General features: G+C 31.5%; 1 long non-coding RNA gene across 2 annotated transcripts; it reads left to right on the forward strand.

The window, feature by feature from the left end:
- The first annotated feature begins 7,957 nt into the window (after positions 1 to 7,957).
- On the forward strand, positions 7,958 to 11,240 carry LOC140919290 (uncharacterized). 2 transcript variants are annotated; one of them, XR_012161955.1, is made up of 2 exons: positions 7,958 to 8,313; positions 8,427 to 11,240. It is a non-coding gene; the product is annotated as an uncharacterized lncRNA (long non-coding RNA). The 2 variants fall into 2 exon arrangements; XR_012161956.1 differs by having other exon boundaries at positions 8,628 to 11,240.
- Positions 11,241 to 22,471: the final 11,231 nt, after the last annotated feature.

Raw genomic sequence — 22,471 nt, forward strand, 5'->3', positions numbered from 1 at the left:
GAATTAAAATGGTTGGTTAACCTTTAGATTAAATGTGGAGCCCCTATTATTTTGCATTCTAACCACCCTGTAATTTTTTTTGTATGTTATGTCCAACACATCCAAAATCTGAAACTACGTTCATAATTATTTTACACACTTCTCTCTTAACCTAATTTTTCTCATCTTGTTATCTTATATCCTCTCTACACCACAACTCTAGTGACAATTGTTGAGAAAAATTAGAGGTAACAATCAAAATAATACGGAAGATTTTTCTCTCACCTGTGTAGATAAATGGCTAGAAGAAAATATAGTTCCACATAGAAATAACAATTGAAGGAAAATTAAATATCAAACACACCTCAATTTTTAACGTAGAAAATTTTCTTCAAAGTGAGAGAATAAAAATCACGATACCTAGTCCAATAAAATCTTCAACTATAATAATTAATAGGTATACTAGAGTCTTCCTAGTAACACTTGAGAACATCGATAACATAATAGCCATCGTCAAATAGTGGAAACCAAACAATAATAAACAATTTTCCACAAAAGTGGATATTTCAAACTAACTTATAGAGAAAGTAAAACTACTAATAATGTATATCAAAAAACAAACTTAATGGTAAGAATAACATACTAAAAGTGTAGATAGACTGAGTAAGTTTGCTACACCCATTTACCAATGAAACCAATTATTTCTTCTTCTCCTTTGAGTTGTCATTCTCTACTTCTTTTTTTTTTTTCTTTCAACATTGCACTTATTGTTTCTCTCATTTTTGCCTTACACCAAATTGTTACAACACTAGGGCTTTTAAATTCCCTTTCTCTCATCATTATGGGTCAAACCCAAAACCATGCTTTACTTTTTTTTTCTTCTTTTCTTTAATAATAATAATAGTAATAATAATAATAATAATAATAATAACTATAATACAACTAGTGGATCTTAATTAGGACTGAACCTACGCAACAAATCTCCTATTACGACTCAAGTGATAAGGTATTGCTCAATCATATTCACCTTCTTTCTACAATATATCACCTTCGATACAGTCAAAGTATTTGTTCATTCTCATCAGTATGAATATTTTCAATTGAAGATGACTTCATCCACCCAACGCATCTCGTATCCAATGATAATGCACCTCAATGTGCTTCGACTTTGCATGAAAAGTAAGATTCTTGTTAAAATGGATCGCACTCTGAGTGTCGCAAAATAATACAAACTTCTCTTGTTTGAGTCCTAACTCTTGTATCCTTAATTGCCAAGATACAACCCCTCTGCAAAAATAATCATATAACTAGAAGTAGATTTTCTAGAATCCATATTAATTTCCATATTTGCATTTGTGTAGCCATCTAACAAAGGTTGACCACCTCCAAAACATCAACACACTTTGGAAGTACCTATAAGGTATTTGAGAATCCACTTCACTATTAGCCGATGATCTTTTTCCGGATTAGAGAGACACATGCTAACAACTCCAACTGCATGAGCAATATTTGGCCTAATGCATACCATACACCAAACTACCAACTACAAATGTATAAGGAACCATATTTATCTATTTGTCTTTCTCACTTGTAGGACATTGTTCAGATGTCAATTTGAATTGACTAGCAACTGGAGTACTAATTGGATTGCAATTGATCATATTAAGCATCTCTAATACCTTCTTAATGCAACTGTGTTGAGAAAACCACAATTTACCATTCGTCCTATCACGAGTAATTCTCATGCTCAAGATTTGCTTTGTAGAACCTAAGTCTTTCATCGCAAAAGACTTGCTAATCTTTCTTCAGACTTTGAATCTTCTTAGTGTCATGACCAACAATCAACATGACATCCACATATAACAAGAGAACAATAAAACCAACATAAGAGAATTTGTTCACAAACACACAATGGTCGGAAGTAGTTTTACTACACACATGCTTCTCCATGCAATAAACAAATTGTTTCCTCTAAATCACCATAAAAGAATGTCGTCTTCACTTCAAGTTGTTCAACCTCTAGATTCATATTAGCTGTTAACCCATGCACAACTCAGATTAAGGATATCTTCACCACAAGTGAGACAATTTCTTCAAAGTCAATACTTTTTATGTGATTAAAAACTTTCACAATCAATCTTGCTTTGTATCTTAGTTAGAAAATCTTCTCATATGCCTTTATCTTGTATACCTATTTGTTCTTTAGTGCTTTTTGCTCTTAGGCAACTTCAACTCAAATATGTGATTCTCATGCAAGGAATTCATCTCTTATTGGATGACCTTCAACCACTTTTCCTTATCAACATTTTCAATAGCCTCTTGGTAGTATTTTGGCTCTCCACTATCAATGATCATCACATACCCATGTGGAGGATATCTCTCGGAAGGTTGATGTTTTCTCGTAGATCTTATTAATTCAGGCTCAACCGTGGCTCAGGTTGAACTTGCTCATCATTGTGGGGTACATGATCATCAATTACATTCTCAACATCTACACGTATATCTTCCCCGTCAACAAAAGTTTCAGCAAGGGGCTTAGATGCAACATCAATGTAGCTTATGGAATTTGGTTTATGTTTCGCAACTTTATCAAAGTCTTCAATTGTCTGGTCTTCAACAAATATCACATTTTGACTTCTGATAATTTTCTTGTCAATCGGGTCCAACATTCTATAACCAAATTCTTCATTACCATAATCGACAAACACACATTGTTTGGACTTACTATCAATCTTGAACCTCTCATCTCTAATCTCTTGGAACGTGAACAAAACATTTGCAGCCAAACACTCTTAAATGCAATAATATCACTGTCAAGCATAATAGAAGGAGTAAAAGTGATCAAATATGTTGCATTTTTCATTGCTTCACCCTAAAATGATTTTAATAATTTTGCATAAGAGTGCATACACCTAATTATGTCATTAATTGTACGATTTGTTCTCTATGCAAAACTATTATGCTTAGGAGTCTAGAAAACTGTCTTCTCAAGCCTGATTCCATTTTCTCTGCAATACGCTCAAGATGAACCTTTTCAATTTCCTTCCCCTTTTTTTGTTCAACACTTGCATGAAAGTTCTTGAAATCTCCAAATATATGGTATCTAGATTTCAAAGAAAACTCCCACACTTTTCTAGAGTGGTCGTCAATAAAAGTAACAAAACATGATGTACCACCAAGATATTTATTAGCCATCATACAAACATAAAAATGAACTAAATAAATAATATTTTTCCTCCTATGAGTAACAAAACTATGGAAAGAAACACTAGGTTGTTTTCTAGCAAAACAACAAGTGCCAATTTTTAGAGGCGTACCTTTCACTAAAAGAAAACTTCTCTTTGCAAGTTGCATATGCCATGAATCAGTAGAGGAATCTTCAATTGCATTCACCTCCTCCTTGCAAAGCTTCACAAATATTCTGTAGAGAGAAGTGAAACTTTGCTCATTTGCTACCACTAGAGACCTTTTGATGATTTTATATATACCACCACCACCAAAGTAAGTGTGATACCCCTCAATATCTAAGGCTTTCACTGAATCAAGTTGAGACAAATATCAGTAACATGTCTTACATTCTTCAATCGAAGCATTCATGCAATACTTGTTTTAACCCAAAGATCTCTTATACTAATAATTTTACATACTTCTTCATCTCCTATTTTTACAGTGCCAAAATCACCAATATTGTAAGATGAGAAGAAATCACGCCTAGGAGTATCATGATATGAGGCACATGAATCAATAATTCAAGTTGAATCCTAACATGCAATGTTTATGGAATTATTATCATAAATAATGTAGACATCACTAATAGATGCAACTACAATTGTGTCTTTATCATTTTTCTTCTTTTTGTCTTCGTCTCTTTTCCTTTATTGATATCTCTTGAAGAACCTACAATTTCTTTTTTATCTGACATGTTTTGCCACAATTGTAGTATATAACTTCTTTTCTCATCCTCGACTTGCTACAACTTTCTAAATTGTCACGCCAATGAAAGTGTATGGTTTGACTTCTCCCTCGTGAATCTATAATTAGTGCTTCTAACTTTGAGGAATAATCAATCAAACCATGCTCCTGTATTCAAGCTTCTTCATTTAATATACTCTATTTAACTCTTGACATTTTCAACTTTCTATGTGGAGCTAAATTTTGTCAAAGTCACAACAAGGACTTCTCAATTATCAAGCAAAGAACTCAACAATAACAACGCTTGCAACTCAACATCCAATTAAATATATGTGGTTGTCAACAGATTTACTATACTTTGAAAAATACCCATATACTCTATCATTGAATCCTCATCTTTGTATTTCATATTCATCAGCTTCTGAATAAAAAATGTTTTGTTTTACACATTCTTCCGCTCATACAACTCTTTTATTTTCTCCCACATTTTTTGAACATCTATTTCAGTTTCAACATGTCGATATACCCTTAGATCCAACCACTATATGATCAAGACCACTGCATTTCTATTCATCTTCTTCCATTTTGCATCATATTTATCTTTGGGTTTAGTGGTACCCCCCTCAATAGGAGCATAGAAATCTTTGTTGTATAACATATCTTTCATGAGAGTATTCCAAAGTGTATAATTAGTAGAGTTGAGTTTAATCATATTCAGACTTTTTTTCCTCGTCCATTTAAATGCACAAATCAAACCAATCAAGGCTCTGATATCACTTTGTAGGAAAAAACTAGAGATAACAATCCCAATAATGCAATAACAATTCTGTGGAGCAATAACAATTGACAAAAAATTAAATATTAGACACTCCATAATTTTTAACGTAAAAAACTTACCTCAAAGTGAGAGAATAAAAACCATGAGATCTAGCCCAATAAACCTCTCTCTATAATAATTAATTGGTACACTGACGCCTTCCTAATAATAGTAGGGAACATCAATCAACATAATAGTTATCACCAAAAGGTAAAAACCAAATAATAATAAATAATCTTCCATAAAAGTGGATATTCCAAATTAACTTTTAGATAAGATAAAACTACTAATAATATATATCAAAAGAACAAATCTAGTAGTAAAATTAACATACTAAAATTGTAGACAAAACTGAGCAAGTTTGCTACACACTCATTTACGACCATAACCAATTCTTTCTTCTTATCTTTCATGTTGCCGTTATCTGCTTTTTTTATTTTCAATGTTGTGCACACCCAGTGGCGGAGCTTGAACAAATATTTTGAGGTGTCAAATTTTTAAAATTTTAATTGATAAATCAAATATAATATTTTATTGTATATTAGAACTTTAGGTTATAAATTTGCAATGTAAACACACAATTTTTTTTTGCAAATACAACTGTAAAAAGCGAATGAATTGAACTGAAAAGTTGCATATGTTTAGGAAAGAAGAAATTATGGTTATGATCAATCAAGTTGATATTAATAAAAATTAATCATAATTGCTTCCGCAATCCCTTAATTTAATTTCAGGTAACACTTTAGTCCTTTATATTTTTTTAGTCTTTTATTTAATTTTAAGTAACAATTTGATCCTTTATGTTTTAAAATTTCAATAATGTTATCATTTTTTTTTTTACAAAAATTCAAAAAATTCATCAAAATTTTCAAATAAAACCCATATAATTAATTATCATCTTCAATATAATGCAAGTTTCATCAAATTCATAAATCAAATCTTCAAATAAACTCATATTTTCATTCTTTATTTGATGTTGTTGGAGATGAAAATATGAGTTTATTTGAATATTTGAGTTATGTATTTGATAAATATATGAATTTTCTTGAAATTGGTATTGAATTTTATGGGTTTTGTTTGAAGATTTTGATGAATTTTCTATGTTTTTGTAAAGAAATGATAACATTGTTGACATTTTAAGATATAAATGATCAAATTGTTACTTAAAATTAAATCAAAGACTAAATAAAAAAAAGATTAAAGTGTTATATGAAATTAAGTTAAGGGACCGCAAAAACAATTATGTCTAAAAATTAAGATATTTAATTTAAATATAAAATTAAGTATATATTAATATATGTTTTATACTATTAAAACAATTACGTAAATACTTTTTAAACTACAATGAGAAAAATAATATGTAAATGATTAAAAAATCTTAAATACAATACATATTTAAGATAACACTACTAATATTGTTTAATGATTTTATTCAAATATCGGTGATCAATTTTAACTGAAGTGAAATCATACTCAAATCAACATAGATTGAGTTTATTTGGTTGGATTCAAATTGAACTTAAACACATAAAAAAAATTAATTTAATTGATTTCCATTTTTTTTAGTTTATGAGATAATTGATTTAATTTGATTTTTATACCTCTAGACTAACCTAAAAACACTCACAATTAAAATCAAATTAAAAGATATAGTGTATTTTTTTAATTAATATTTTTTATATTTATTTTATAGATTATTTTAAAAGTAATCGTTGTGGACATTTAGTGATAGTGGCCACTCTATATCACCGCAAAGCTCCGACGATGGGCAAATCTTTTCTTTCTTTTTTTTTGCCTTATACTAAAGTTACCGCACTAGAGATTTTAATGAAAATTTTATCGTGTACCCCTTTCTTTATCCATATATCCAAAATATAAAGAAAAATACTAAAATAACCTCATATATATTAAAAGTGATTTTTTTTTTCATTTCTTCATTTCAATATTTTTCGAACACACAAGTGAGTGTCAAAAAATTCTTTTTTTTTTTAAAAACATTTTCAAGTTTCCTGATACACAACGTGACTTTGAATCTTCATTGTGTATGGATGCTGCTTCGAAAAGGGTTGTCCGAAATCGTCTCGTTGAATGCGACGATTTATAATGGAAGATGGTGACCTAGAGGAGCAGGCTCATATATCTATCCTTGAGAAGGATCAGGCTGTACACAAGGAGGATCAGTACACGAGGAGGATCAGACAGTACACGAGGAGGATCAGACGGTACACGAGAAGGATCAAACGGTACACGAGGACGATCAAATAGATGAGGAGCATGAGGAGTACATGTACATGAGGAAGGACCTGTACAGGAGGGACATGTACAAGAGGATGAGGAACTTGTACAACACTAGGGTGAGGGTGAGCTAACACAATATCACTGTATGATCTACGAGCACGATCAAATAGATGAGGAGCATGAGGAGTACATGTACATGAGGAAGGACCTGTATAAGAGGGACATGTACAAGAGGATGAGGAACTTGTACAACACTAGGGTGAGGGTGAGCTAACACAATATCACCATATGATCAGCCCTTAATTATTTATGGTGTATTAATTATTAATTATGATTTATTAATTATGATGTGTTAATTATTAATTAATATGGTGTATTAATGGTGTACTAATTATTTATGGTGTATTAATTATTAATTATTTATGGTATATTAATTATTGAATGGTATATTTATGGTGTTTTAATTATTAATTATTTATGATATATTATTATTTAAAAATATTTATGGTGTATTAAAAAAAAGTGCGTACACAACTTATCTACGAAGTTTTCTGGAAAATATCGAAAAAGTTGAAAAAGTTTTTCAGTAATACATATTATTCTACTCTATATGTAAATCTTTTTTTTGAGTTTTCTGATAAATAACTTTTGTACAAAAAAACTTGTAAAAAGTTTTTTGAAAACACTATGTGTAACGAAATTATACTAAATAGTTTTTCGAAAATTATCGAAAAACTTTTACTTATTGAAAATCTTTTTCATTGACTCCGAAAATGATGAAATGATAAAAAAAAATATTTGAATTCGGTAAAATAGTAAAAAAAAAATGAAAGTATGTTTGGCATTTTCATTAATTTGTGGGATATAAATATAAAAAATAGGAGTATAGAGTAAATTTTTCTATTTTAATTTCCTTGTTATGCCCAAGCCCAAAACCATGCTTTTACCTTTTTTTTTTTTATTTAATTTTTTTTTAATATCAACAACAATAATTATAATAAAACTAGTGAATCCACCCAACAGCGAGGCACCACCACCATTCTACATTCCTACCTCCTCCTCTCCACAGCACGCGGCCATACAAGAAAGGAATTGTGCTCCCCAAACACGTTTTCTCCCAATCTCGCGCACGACCTTTAGTCTCCATTGCACCGTTTTCACAAATCAGCATCTCTGTCGTGGCAAGCTTTAAATCATATTTTTCATCTTTTTCTTCTATTTTTCGCTATAAAACTCCCTTCCCCTAATTCTTAACCTTCTTCCATTGGCTATGTTCTTATGTAACTTTTTTGTTGTGGGTCTTTTCCTCTTTTGTTGGTCGTGATTGTTTCAGGAGGTGAGATGATAAATTTTTTGCTTCTTTGAAGGTGAGTGTGAACTTGGTTTGATTCATTCAATTTTTGGTTTGTCTTTTGCTGCTAGTTATAAGCTTATTAGTTTCACATGATTGGAATTTAACGATTCTTTTGTTGTTGGTTAGGTTGCTTGTCTTTAGAAATTATTTGAGGTTTCTCTTGAAGTTTTATTGCCAATTTTGGATTTGATATTAATCTTTAGTTTCTAAGGTGAATTGGTGAAATTTGAAGTGACTTTAATTTATGTCCCGTTTGGAGTGGTCTTTAGTTTTATGTCTATGTTTTTTGAAAGTTTTAATTTTGAGTTTTTAATTTTTTTGTTTTAGTTTTAATTTCAATTAGGAGTTGAGTTGCAGTGGTCGATGGTGATGGTCGTGGTGGATAGTTAATGATGGTGGCAATGGTCATAGGTAAGTGGTTAGCGACAGTGGTGGATAATAAGGGATGGTTTCGGAGGTGGTGGCAGTAGTTTCACTTGAGTTTAAGTTTTTATTTTTTTTCAGTTTTCAATTTTCAGTTTTCAATTTCAATTAAAAAAAATACTATCACGTAAAATTAATTAAAAATACTAAATTTTAGCTATTTTAAAATATTTAGAATATTGTAAAATTATATTTTATTTAATTATAATAAGAATAATGCTAACAAAATACTTTTTTTGATTGATTAAAATCCACATGAATCTCATCAGATTCATACTAGACTCACATGATTTTGTGGGATCCATGTGGATTGTAACCAATCAAAGAAAGTGTGTTGTAAAATGTCTATTAGAGACTGTGTTGTTAGCCCTCCTTAATAAAAATAATTTTAGTAATAGTGGCTGAAAATGATAGTTGTGGAAGATGACTATTGTAGTTGTGATCTATCGTTGAAGACAATTGCAATGGATCAAAAGAGAAAATTGATAGTTGAAGGTAGTTGTTAGAGCATGAACGACTGTAATTGTAGTAGTGGACAAGAGTGAGAGATGATGGTTGAAGGTGGTGGTTGATGATTGTTGAAGTGGTGGTTATGTCTAATGATGGTAACATGTTAATTTAAAAACAAAAATAAAAATTACAAAATCTAATTTTTTGGTTTTAAATTTTAAAGAAAAACATATTTGAAATTAAATAAAAAAACAACTCATTCCATTTTTCACGAACAAGTTTTGATTTTGAAATTAACTTTCAAACCTAAAAAAACCAAAAACTTATAACCACCCCGAACCAACCTTTAGATTTCCAATTTAATTTCGATGAATTTTAGAGAAATGATTATTGAAAATTATAATTTTAATGAATTTTAAAGCGATTTATTTCCAATCACTAGAAGATTAGAGAAGTATACATGCTCCCATTCTTGGTTACTAAGGAAATATATGATTGGACCAAAATCAAATTGGAGGCACCGTTTTTGTTTTCTTTAGCTATTAAGATGGTTAACTATTAAAATGTTTTTCTTTCTTAGCTAGTAAAGTCTAGTAAAGGTTATTATGATAGCAGCACCGCTTGAATTAGATTAATGCACCGTTTTGTTGTTTTGCTTAACCACTAAGAATTGTTTTGCTTGGTAGCTAAGTGTTTACAAGCCTATAAAAGGCCTTAAATACATCCTCATTTATATCATTTTGTATAAAAATCAAATATAGTGTTAAAGAAATTTTTTATTTCTCTAAACTCTATTTTTTTGGGATTGAGTTTGTGTTTATTTATATGTCCTATTGACATCAAATTGGTATCAGAGCAGGAGAGATCTTGTTAGTTTAAGTGTCAAAAATATTTTTAGTTTGTGAGGAATAAGAGAGTTCTCACTATTCAGAAAATTTTGAGTTTATTGAAGGAGAGATATGATAATAAATTACAATATTGTTTGGTCCAGCCCCAATTAGATGCAAATTTAGATTTTAGTAATTGGGAACTCTTGATGACAACACATTTTAAAGCTTGCAATGTTTGGAGCTTTGTTGATCCTGGAATACAACGAAGAGCCGATGAAACCGCTCAGAGAAGAGAATAGTTGACACTTACACATATACATCAAGTAAAGAAGTGTGAGACATATTGAAACTGTCAAATAAAGGAGTAGAGATAGCTCATAAATTAAAATTGCAATCTCTATGAAGAGAATATGAAAGGTACGAAATGTCTAGTTCATAAACTGTTGAACAATATTTCTCTTGTGTTACGAATCTCGTGAATGAGATGGGAGTGTTTGGATAAGATATTCTGATACTAAGGCGGTGGAGAAAATTTGGCGCACCATGTCAATGAAATTTAATCATGTGGTGACTATGATAATTGAGTCTCATAACACTGACACTCTGTCAGTAACAGAGTTGCAAGGAAGTATTGAAAGTCATGTGAACAAAATATTGGAGAAAACAGAAAAAGTAATGGAAGAAGCTTTGAAAAGTCAAGTGAATCTTAATAATGTTGTTGAATCAAGTCAAATGAGGGAAGACAGAGGTTGTGACAATTTCAATAATGGTGGAAGAGGAAATTTTAGAGGTAGAGGTCAAAGAAATTTTACAAGAAGATGACGTGACAATTCCAATTAATGGAGAAACAATTTCTATTCTCCAAATCAAGGAAGAGGAGGAAATAATTTCAGTCATATCAATCGTGACAGAGGAAGAGGCAACTACAATCAAGAAAGGACAAATTATAGTTGTTATCATTGCAGAAAATTTGGACACAAAGCTGCTGATTGCAGATATCGTCATCAAACAAGTATGGAAAAGAATCAATATCAAAATACTAGAGAAAACATATATGTGACGGATGTATTATATGTGCCATACATGAAGAATAATTTGTTGAGTATAGGCCAACTTGTGCAAAAGAGGTTTAGTATGAATATCATAAAACTTTTAGGCAAGTGGTCAATATGGACAAGTTAGAAGTATACTTTAGTCAAAATATGCATAATGAAAATAAAGAAATGATTTGTAACAAGATGGGTGTAAATACTATAGATACTCATTCCAAATAACTAAGTCTCTCTGTGGTGTTTGGAAGGTCGAAGAAAGTAATCTTCTCCATTGTCATTGGCCGAATCTAGAAGAAATTGAATGTACGGAAGAAGAATAGTATGTTAATAATGGTGATTGTGTTGTTGCTGTCAAATGTTGTCCATAACAAGAAAATTATGAAGTAGGTTAACTGGACATTCAATGAATCAGGTTAAGGGATATGAGTGACCTAGATGGGATTTTCCCTTCCCATATAGACGGAGTAATACATGTGGGCCCCTTGATTTAATCTGATTGTTAAATGTATGCCCATATTGAGATAAGTCAATATGGGATATTGACTGTTGCAAAGTACTCGAATATCAAAGAATGAGATATTGAATTATACAAGGGTGACACATTCTATGATCTAAGTTTGATTTATAAATGAGGGCAAAAAGGAGATTATACACGAGATCATTATCGCATAAAGGTTATGTATGTCACACACTATTAAAAACATTAGTTATCTAAAACCTTAACTACCATAAGTACTTGAGATGGTATTAGGCGTGACACAATTGTAAGTTACACAAGTTACTGAGTCCGCTACTCTCACAAATTTCTTTAGATGAGCATTAGGATCTTCAATTGGGGTACCCCTAAACATAATAGAATTCTAAACCATTTGAATCAAAATTGGTTGATTGCACTGGTGGATTAATACTGGTAGTAATATCCATTGAGGGACTGAAGTAATCTCGTAGTGTTCTTCACGAATTATCATTGATTGCTCTTCTCTCGATTATGTTTATGTGTGATGTTCTTTCAATTTCTAGATGAAAAAGCAAAACATATTATCGAGAGCAGGTGAGCATGCACAAGCAATAGAAACAATAAAAAAAGTAAGAAACTAATAATTTTTTTTATAATAAAGATAATTAAAGCAAAATTAGAATAACAAATAAAATAAAAGACAATATTTTTTTAGAAAATAAAGTAAAATAAAAACAAACTGAAATAATAATAACAAAAAAAGATACTAATAAGTTTTTATAAAATAAATTAAAATAGAAAAAGAACTAATAACAACGAAAAGACATATTGAGCACTAATACTAATTTTTTTAAACAATTCAAATTAAATTAAAGCAAGACAAAAATCTAAAGAAATAAAAATCTTTTTTGTTTAATATTGCTAAATTAATTCCCTTGAAACACATATTACTACTAGCATTGTGAATTCACTGGTGCAAGCAACCAATTTGGAGCTGAAACCAGGTTTTATTCAAATGGTTTAGAATTTTACTGTATTTAGATTATGTATTTTGCCTACATGGTGGCGTTGTGACCTAGAAGAGATCAACTCAGGTTATGTATTTTGCCTACATGGCGACGTTGTGAGCTGGAAAAGTTCAAAGTAGGTAACTATAGCTGATTCTACTACAAAGGTTGAGTATATTGATGTTTCCAATGTAGCAAAGGAGGTTGTTTGGATCAAGAAGTTCATTGTTTAACTTGATATAGTTCCTAACATTGTTGATCCCATGGATCTCTATTGTGATTACAATGGTGTCATTGCACAAGCTAAGGAATTTGGATCTCACTAGCGGTCCAAACACATACTTAGATGCTAGCATCTCATTAGAGAGATAATTGATAGAGGAGATGTTAAAATATGCAGAGTATCGACACTTGACAATGTCGTCGACCCATTGTTGCATTAAAAATACACTAAGAGTATCAAACTAATTAAATCGTATAAAAAACTATCACATAAATCGTATAAAAAATTATCGCATCCACATGGACTAATTAACAAGTATCAAACTAATTAAGATTATTTATTATTTAGACTAACAATAATAGTTGAGTTGTTATGGTAACAAAATAATCAAATAACAAATAATTAAGAAAAATAATAAAACACAAAGTTGTAAATTATGGAGGTAAGTCTAGGTCATGGTTTTACTTGTAACTTTAATTATCTCTTATTCTAGTTCTATTCGAATTCCTTTGTTTTGATTCAATTACCAATCATTCGTGATTAATATTCTTTTATCTAAATTAACCATTTGTTTGGTCATGCAAATAATTTAAATTCAAGAAAAACATAGATCATAAAAATGTTGAATGATTGAAAGGATAAAATAAAGTTTGGTCATGCAATAATTTATAGTCTCAATTATCCTATAGATCTTTCAATTAATTGTAGTACGATCGCTAACAACTAATTGATTGAGAACATGCAAATGATGATCAATCATAACATGTGATTAAAGAAATAGGAAAATTTACTTGAACAATAAAAAATAATTAAAATACAACTAGCATAGATAACTAAGATATAATAAAAAGTATTTTAATTAAAATATCCACCAACGACACTAAAATGGAGTTTAGTTACTAATTATTATAGTAAAAAAAAAAATTACTTCAAAACTTGAGACTCTTCACTCCAACTCTAAATACCAAAAATAAATATGTGTGGCTTTATCTTCTCTTTCTTTGGCTTTGGCTTTGGCTTTATATCCTGTGTGTAAGTGATTTTTTTATACCTAGAACTCTTGTGTCACCCCCTTTCTCATGTCCCCTTGGCTGCCTTTTTATATCTCCACCCAAAGGTTTTTTTTTTCCAGGAACAATTAGCAGCTTTTTCTTAACACATAAGCCCACAAGTTCTATCAAACCTCGGCGCATCCTCATCCAAATATATACACTACATATTATTATTTTTATTCATTTTCATCTTCTCGTCTTTTCTACGTAATAAAGAGAAAATTAAATTATAAACTCATATATAACATACAATTGCTCTAAAAAGGATCCAAAAATTGTTGAAACAACCTCTCAAATTAAAGTTTTGATTAAAATAAACAAAGGTTAATTAAAGACGTTAATTATGATTCTAAAATGTTATGTTAATTTAACTTGTGCTTTTGAGTGAAATAATTCAAAGATAGGAATGAAGTGTAGCAAAGGAAAACTGAACACACAAATCTACAAGAACATTCTGGACAGAATGAAGAATGATCTTCAGGGTCAAGACTGATCGTCACAACATCTTGACCAATCAATCTCCAATATTTCAATGAAGCTTTTGCCTTTGAATTTTATACTAAGATCATCAGTACATGGCAAGGAACAAATAGGTTTCATCCTAGTAAAAGAAGGTTCTTGAAACAGTAAAATAAAAGGACTCGAAACAGGCCAACCAAAACATTTTGGAAACTCTTCAGCCAAACTGTCAAGAAAGTTCAATCAATCTTGATATGTTCAAAGAAATTACAAAGACATCCAGAATGATCAAAACAGGAACTTCAGATTGATCATCAAATCTCCAGAAAGATCAAACTGCCAAAACCAGATTGATAATCAATCTCCGTTTTCTGCAGAATTCCAGCAGTGATCCTCCTACTTCTGCAAAGGTTTTTAATCATTCTTCAAACTATTTTGGCCAGATTCAACGCTCTAGATCGAAGCTGTATCATCAATGATTAAGTGAGAAGCTTCAAAGACATTTAAACTAGAAGATAGAAGGTCTAAACAAGGCTGTAACAGACTTGGTTAAAATAGATTCAAATCATTCAAAGGCTGAATTATTTTAATCTCATATATTGGTTTTGGTCAAAACTGACACAACACTACCAACAGGTATTTTGGATTATCATTAAATGCTTCGAAACACTATAAAAGTAAGGCCGATATCCAGGATTAAGGTAGAAAATCAAGTGCTGTTATTTACCACAAATCATTCACATTCACATACTTGAAATTCTCATTTTCACAAAGAAGAAGCAGTTCTTAATCTTTACAAAATATTGTGCTGTTACTACTGATTTCTTTTTAAAGAATCGAATTTCAAACAAGAGTTGAGACATCTTAGATTCTATCAAAACAATCTCATCATTATTGTAAAAACTCAAACCATAAGAGTTTAATTATAGTTTCATTAGATTGTAACGAATCCTTTCAAGATAGATAGGTATTGTATTCCCTTTATGGGTGGAAAGGAATAAGGCTTGAAACAAATCAGGATCGATCTGTGCTGAGTACTGTAAAATCAAGAAGGCTCTTTGTTTTAAACACTTAGTGGAAAATCTCACAGTTGTGAGGACTGGACGTAACCCAAGTTGGGTGAACCAGGATATATTGATGCGTGGTATCTCTTCCCTTATCTATTTACTTTCAGTTTGATTGATTAACAGGTTAAGAACTTAAACATAATTACTTATTTTAACTAACCAATATCGTTCTTCGTTTTCTGATTAAAACCAAGAACGTTCTCTGTTTTCTATTTTCACAACCAAGATCAATCTTGAGTTATTTTCTTAAGTTTTTAACATGAATTTTTAAAAGGTGCATTTACAATTCAAACCCCCCTTTCTTGTAAATCGACATTGTTACTTCAATTGGCATCAGAGCTCGGTCTCTAGAAAGATTAAAGAACACCTAACAAATGCTAGAGAAAAGATCTAGAAGAAAAAATGCCGAAAGCCAAATACATTGTTGAATGAGGATCTTCGAATAGACCACCATTCTTTGATGGAACTGATTACTATTTCTGGAAAAATAAGATGCATATGTTTTTGAAATTTCAAGATATAGGGATGTTGCGCATCATTACATATGGAGATTTCATACCAAGGGTAGATCAAGATGACTCAAGCTCTGTTATGAAGAAAGAAGCAGATTGGACAGTTGATGATAAAACTAAGGTACTTCTAAATTCTAAAGCTTAGTTATTTTTATCTTGTGCCTTAAGCAGGGGAGAAAGTGAAAGAGTAGATGAATGCACAACTGCAAAAGAAGTTTGGGATACGCTACAAACTCATCACGAAGGAACAAACATGTCAAAGAAACAAGGATGGATATTGGCATAAGGAAATTTGAACTGTTCGAAATGCAAGAAGGAGAAACTATTGATGAAATGTACTCAAAGTTCACAACAATAGTAAATGAAATGCGTTTTTTTTGGCAAAGCTTACACAGTTCAAGAAAGAGTAAGAAAAATCATGAGGTGTTTTCCAATCATATGGACACCAATGGTAACAGCTATAAGCCAAGCTAAGAATCTTGAATCACTTCCTCTAGAAGAATTAATTGGAATTTTAAGAGCACATGAAGTACTGCTACAAGAAGGCAAACCAATCAAGAAGGGAAATGCAATAGCACTAAAAGCCTCTCAAGAAAAAATCACAATACAAATAGAAGAAGAACCAGAAGTAAACGAACAAGAAGAAGCTGATGAAATTGCTCTTCTCACCAGAAGAATACAAAGAATGATGAGAAGAAGAGATCAAATCAAGAAGGGATTTCAAAACAAAAATCCCAAAACAGAAGTAGACAAAAGCCAAGTCACATGCTTTGGATGTAACAAATTAAGACATTACAAAGCAGAATGCCCTTTAAACAAGAATCCACCAAAGCGATTTCCTTTCAAGAAGAAATCAATGATGGCAACATGGGAGGATTCAGAAGAATCAGAAGCTGAAGAAGATGAGGAAGCTAACATATGCTTAATGGCAAAAACAGAGGAAGATAAGGTAGTAAATTATGAACCATGTTATTTATGTGAGCAAATGGAAAAAGAATTTGATAACTTGTTAAATGATTCAAATCTCTTTATTCAAAAATGTAGTTTTTTAAAAGAACAATTTCATAAAGAAAAAGAAGAAAAAGATGAAAGTCAAGCTAGGAATAATATGCTAAAAAACATCATTCAAGAATTAAAAGAAACACAGAAACAAAATTTTAAAAAACAAGAAGGTCAAGAACGTTATGCACTGAAAACATAGAACATTCTCCTTAATAATGAAAATGAACTTCTTAAAACCGATTTGTTGAATTTCATTAAAGCCACTGAAATATTCCAAAAAATTATGGGATCGCAAATAGGAATCTTTGATAAAGTTGGTCTTGGTTTTAATCAAACTCAAAAAACAAAGTTGTATGAAAAAAAATTTGTCCCATAAAGAAAGGAAGAAAGATGTAAAACTAGATGCTCATATTGGAAAAAACATGGACATCTGAAATTTGCTAGCTATTTCAGAAAAAGAGATGAAAAGATTAAAAGCAAGAGCTTGATTAAAAAAGGAGATCGTTCTGCCAAGACAATATTACTAAAATTGCAAAAAGGAGAACATTCTCCAGACTATTTTCAAAACGGAGAAAGTTCCAAAACGAAAGTTGAACCTTCTCCAGAAAAACTGGGAAAAGGAGAACAATATGAAATTGTCTCAAAATCAAGTTTACAATCTTTTGAAACACAGAGTATCAAATCAATTCCAAAATCAACAGTTAAATGTTCAGTTTGTTTCAAAAATAATCATGGAAAAATGATGGGTCATTTTAAAAAGAAACAAAATTTTAAAACTAACTCCCAAGGACCCAAAACAATGTGGGTACCTAAGGCTGAACTAACGTCGTATACAGGTTGAATTTCCAAATATAAAGAGAAAGCCTTGGTTCTTGGACAGTGGCTGTTCAAGACACATGACAAGAGATAAAGTCTGCTTTCTAACATTCATCAAGAAGGATGAAGGATCAGTTACTTTTGGAAATAACAACCAAGATCAGATTAAAGGTAAAAGAACCATTGGTAAGACAAACTCTGCTCAAATAACTGATGTACAATATGTTGAAGGTTTAAAACATAATTTGTTAAGAATAAGTCAGCTATGTGACAATGGATGTGAAGTTATTTTCAAATCCAAAGTATGTGAAATCAAAAAAACAGAAACTGGAGAAACTTTGTTTTATGGAAATCGAAAGAAAAATTTGTATGTTTTGTATCTTGAAGAACTACCTGCAAGTCATGTTTTATATCAATCAATAAAGACACATGGATATGGCATAAAAGAGCTGGGCATATTAGTATGAAAACAATATCAAAAATCTCAAAATTAGATCTTGTTAGAGGATTACCCAAACTCAATTTTGAAAAAGATAAAATATGTGAAGCATGTGCAAAAGGAAAACAAGTCAAGAGAAGCTTTTATTCAAAAGATTTTGTAACCACAAACAGAACTCTTGAATTACTTCACATAGATCTCTTTGGGCCAATCAAAACAACAAGTCTAGGAGGAATGAAATATGGTTTTGTTATTGTTGATGATTTCTCAAGATTTACTTGGGTGTTATTTTTAAAACAAAAAGACGATGCGTTTGACGCATTTAAAATATTTTGCAAGAAAGTATAAAATGAAAAAGAATCCAGCATCGTTTCTGTAAGAAGTGATCATGGAGGGGAATTCATAAATGCTTCCTTTAAAACCTTCTTTGATGAACTTGGCCTTTCTCATAATCTTTCATGTGCAAGAACTCCACAACAAAATGGAGTTGTTGAACGAAAAATTAAACATTACAAGAAATGGCAAGAACCATCTTTGAAGAATCTAATGTTGAAAGGTATTTATGGGCTGAAGCCATAGACATATCTTGCTATATCCTAAACCGTGTATCCATAAGAAAGATCATCAACAAAACACCATATAAAATCTGGAAAAATAGAAAATCAAACATTTCTTACTTTCATATTTTTGGTTGTTATTGTTATATTTTAAACAACAAAGATATAATTGGAAAATTTGATGCAAAATTTGATAAAGCAATCTTTCTTGGTTATTCAACTGATTCTAAAGGATATAGGGTATTTAATCTAAGATCTAATGTTGTAGACATAAGTATGCACATATTATTTGATGACTTAGATTTAAGTAAAAAGGATGAGGAAAAAGAAACTCCAATCAAGTTACAACAGCAAAACAATTTGCAGAAAACAGAGATTGATAAACAATCTCCGTTCATTCTCCACCAAAAAGCTGGAGAACGATTGAAGATCATCCTCAAACACAAATTATTGGAGACACGATTGATGGGATTCGAACAAGAAAATCATTCAAGAATGATGAAAACAACATGGCAATGATATCCCAGATTGAACCAAAACCAATTAAGGAAGCCATCATTAATCAATCTTGGATAGATGTTATGAAGGAAGAACTACTGCAGTTTGAAAAAAAATGAAGTCTGGACACTAGTACTTGATCCATTAGATCAAACAATCATTGGTACACGATGGGTCTTCAAAAATAAACTAGATGAAAAAGGTAAGGTTATCATGAACAAAGCAAGATTAGTAGCTCAAGGGTACAATCAACAAGAAGGTATAGATTATGATGAAACCTTTGCATCGGTTGCAAGGTTAGAAGCTATTCATATACTTCTTGCATATGCATCTCATAAGCTTATTAAATTGTTTCAAATGGATGTTAAAAGTGCATTTTTAAATGGATTCTTAAATGAACAAGTTTATGTGAAACAACCCACAGGTTTTGAAAATCAATCAAAACCAAATCATGTTTTCAAACTTACCAAAGCTCTATATGGCTTAAAACAAGCACCAAGAGCCTGGTATGAACGATTAATTTCATTCTTAATCAAAAATGGATTCTTAAGAGGAAAAATCGACACTACATTATTTAAGAAAATAGAAAAGAATGACTTACTTATCGTTCAAGTATATGTTGATGATATCATCTTTGAATCAACAAATGAAAATATTTGTGAAGGTTTCTCAAAACTTATGCAAAGTGAATTTGAAATGAGTATGATGGGGGAATTAAGGTTTTTTTCTTGGTTTATAAATTAAACAATATGAAAATGGCATCTTTATTTGTCAAGAATACATTAAAGATCTACTGGTCAAATATAAAATGAATAAAACAAAGATCATGACCACTCCCATGCATCCATCTTCTTCTTTAGAGAAAGATGAAAATGGCAATTCTGTTTCTGAAAAAGAATATAGAGGAATGATTGGTCCTTTGCTTTATCTAACTGCTAGTAGGCCTGATATAGTATTCGCAGTGAGATTATGCGCTCGATTTCAATCAGCACCAAAAGAATCACACTTGACAGTAGTAAAACGAATAGTTAGATATCTTGTTGGAACCACTAATCTTGGTCTTTGGTATAGAAAAGATTCACATTTTGATCTTATAGCATATTGTGATGCTGGAGATAAAATTGAAAGAAAAAGCACAAGTGGAACATGTCAGTTCTTAGGTGAAGCACTGATCAATTGGTCCTGTAGAAAATAAAACACTATAGTCTTATCAACAACTGAAGCTGAATATGTCTCAGCAGCAAACTGTTGTTCACAAGTTCTATGGATTAAGAATCAACTCAAAGACTACTCAGTAAGCTATTCCAGTATTCCAATTTATTGTGACAATACCAGTACTATAAATCTGTCTAAAAATCCAATACAACAATCTAGATCAAAACATATTGAAATAAAACATCATTTCATTTGTGATCATGTCAATAAAAAAGATATCGAATTAATCTTAGTTGATACTCAAAATCAACTTGCTGACATCTTCACAAAGCCTCTTGTCGAGGATAGTTTCAATTTGATCAAAGAGAAATTGAAAATCATGAAAAATACAGAAAATTCTGGATAAAATCTGCTTCTACAGAAAACAGAGAAGGTTTATCAATCTCCATTTTTCAGATATTAGTCTCCGTTTTGACAACCAACATTCTCCTCTGAGTCATCATTTTTCCTCACATATCAAAAAGGGAAATCTTGGCATTTAATGCATGTGTCTCTTTACCTGTAAAAGAGAAACTGACACAACACCCCTGCCCCGAAAATTCTCTCCTCCTTCCTAAGATAATCATTGTCTTTCTCACGTTTCTGACAATTTTTTTAACCACTCCATCATCTTTTCCTAAAAAATAGAAATCAAAACCTTCAAACCTTTCATCTTCTTCCTCCAATCTCTCTCACTCAGACCTCTCAACTCCCAAGCCATGGCACGCACAAAACAATCTACAAGAAATAATGCATATCCTTGTTCACCATCTTCATCATCCCCATCATCTGATTCATTTCAGCGCTTATCTTCTCCACCACCACGAACAACTCCACCACACATCTCCTCTGACACCTCGTTTTTTGATTATCTCTCATCATCCCCGGAAACTAACCCTAATCTCCCTATTAATCCCAATCCCCTATCCATTGTTCTTCCACCACTATACACATGTCCTCCTCCAAATATTGCTCAAGTTCCTCCTTATCTGAGAAAACCTATGATACCAAAAAGACGCTCAATGAGAGTTCAATCTGGCATAGGAACTTCCAAAGCCAAAACAGAAAAACCCTTTTACTTCATCATCTCCGATTCCGAGACTGATGATTCGTTTGAAACTCCTCCTCCAACAATTGTTAAAGAAAAAGCACAACCCAAACCCATCACTCCTTCAAAATCTTCATTCTCTTCCGAACCTTCTTAATCAACTCCTCCAAATCAAAAAAGGAGATTGATCGAAGAAATATTTTCTTCTCTTCCAAACTCATCTCAACCTTCAACTCAATCCAAAAAGACCATAAAAACTAAAACAACCATGACCATCGCCCAGTTCATAGCCTGAAACAAACATAAAAAACCCCAAAGAAAGAAAATGCTTGCACCCAAACAAAACCTAAAACTCACTGAAACTGCTTCTCCAGAACAGTCTCCATCTCCAAAATGTTCCCCTGTCCCAAATCCAGAACGTTCTACAAATCAAGAACGTTCTCCAGTATGTATCCCCTCATGCTCTCCACAAAAAGAACGTTCTCCACACCCAGAATGTTCTCCTACTCAACCTTCACATCCTCAAAAACATTCCTCTCTGAATCAAACACCTTCCCCCTCAACAAAATCCAAACGTTCTCCCACTACGTCTTCACCCACATCTGACTCATATGGATCATGTCCACTTACTAAAAAAATCCAAACCAAACACACTCCCTCTCATTTCACCAAAAAAAACTCCAAGAATTTCAAAGACAAATGGGCTCAACGCCCACGAAAGACGATAAGAAAAATATTGTTCCTTATGGAATGATATTAACTAAGATCTTTAGGGATTTTGGAATTCCCCTCACCAATGAAAAATCACTTATTAAAATCTCCAAATTTTCCACAAAAAACCTCTCCCATATGCGCAAAACACCATCTACACAACCAACCACCACTACATCCTCCTTCCCAACCTCCATGAAAAGAAAACGTTCTGCAAGACGAAGAACTGTCCCCATCTATATTCCTTTCTCACCTCCAAAATCTGATCAATTAGGAGATATAGTTCTAGAAACTGCTCCAGAACATTCTCCATCAAACCAAGAACGTTCTCTAGAACATTCTCCACAAAACCGAGAACGTTCTCCAGACAAAAT

This window comes from Cicer arietinum, chromosome 2 (assembly GCF_000331145.2).
Source record: "Cicer arietinum cultivar CDC Frontier isolate Library 1 chromosome 2, Cicar.CDCFrontier_v2.0, whole genome shotgun sequence".
Classification (NCBI taxonomy): domain Eukaryota; kingdom Viridiplantae; phylum Streptophyta; class Magnoliopsida; order Fabales; family Fabaceae; genus Cicer; species Cicer arietinum.